The 1,198-nt window shown below is 36.7% G+C and overlaps 1 non-coding gene across 1 annotated transcript; it reads right to left on the bottom strand.

Moving 5' to 3' along the window:
• Positions 1–805: 805 nt before the first annotated feature.
• On the bottom strand, positions 806–912 carry LOC121208907 (small nucleolar RNA R71). Its single transcript, XR_005904029.1, has one exon. It is a non-coding gene; the product is annotated as a small nucleolar RNA R71 (small nucleolar RNA).
• Positions 913–1,198: the final 286 nt, after the last annotated feature.

Raw genomic sequence — 1,198 nt, 5'->3', positions numbered from 1 at the left:
CACATTTAAAAATTAAGTGACTTAGCACAAATACAATCCCTATGGAGATGATAACTCGATACCTACTTATTACTTGATAATGACTGTGTACACTTGCACAAACCCGAGTGTTACAAGTTTTTGGAGTCATTGTCGGGGATTGTCAACTGTTGCCATAGTTATTTTTTGTGAAATTATTTATTTTCAATTTGGTTATTTCTAACAGTACTAACTTATTCATTTCAATTTTTTAATTTTCTTTTCAAGTGTTTATGAGCATAGATTGGATTATCGATTTACTCCCAGTAGACCCTGAAGTTGAGAGAACTTTTAGAAAAAAAAAAGACGTGAACAAATAGCTCCGAGACAGAATGAGATGGACCTTGGAAATCAAAATCAAGACCAAGGTAATGAAGCTGAACATGTACTAAATCCTATACTCATTGCCGATGATAGAGATCGATGCATCAGACAATATGCTGTGCCGCTTTTCAATGAGTTAAATCCAGAAATTAAAAGGCCAGATATTGAAGCAACCCAATTCGAATTGAAACCAGTGATGTTTTAAATGCTACAAATGGTGGGCCAATTTAGCGGAATGCCCACAGAAGATCTACATCTCCACCTTCGATTGTTTATGGAAGTGAGTGCTTCATGTAAGATAGCCAGTGTGACTGAAGATGCGTTGAGGTTGAAGTTGTTTCCGTACTCGTTGCAAGATTGAGCACGAGCATGGATCAATTCATTGCCACCAAGTTCTATATCTACATTGAAATAATTAGCAGAGATATTTTTTGTTAAGTATTTCTCGCCTAGCAAAAATGCTAAGTTGAGGAACGAGATCACAACTTTCCAACAATTAGATGAAGAGTCCTTGTATGAGGCTTGCGAGCGATTCAAGGAGTTACTTCATAAGTGTCCTTATCATGGGATTCCTCATTGTATCCAATTGGAGACATTCTATAATGGTCTCAATGCACATACAAGATTGATGGTAGATGCTTCTGTGAATGGTGCAATTTTGTCTAAGTTTTATAATGAGGCTTATGAGATCATCGAGAGGATCGCGAGCAACAACTATCAATGGTCAACAAATCAAACAGCTTTAGGAAGACGTATAGCCGGAGCTCATAAAGTTGATGCTCTCACTTTATTATCAGCTCAGGTATCGTCTATTTCCTCTATGTTAAAGCAGTTTACCACTAATGGTACTAATAAT

The sequence above is a fragment of the Gossypium hirsutum genome, chromosome A10 (assembly GCF_007990345.1).
Source record: "Gossypium hirsutum isolate 1008001.06 chromosome A10, Gossypium_hirsutum_v2.1, whole genome shotgun sequence".
NCBI classification, from domain to species: domain Eukaryota; kingdom Viridiplantae; phylum Streptophyta; class Magnoliopsida; order Malvales; family Malvaceae; genus Gossypium; species Gossypium hirsutum.
The sequence above is the reverse complement of the archived record's forward strand: the minus strand, read 5'-3'. Positions and strand labels throughout refer to the sequence as shown.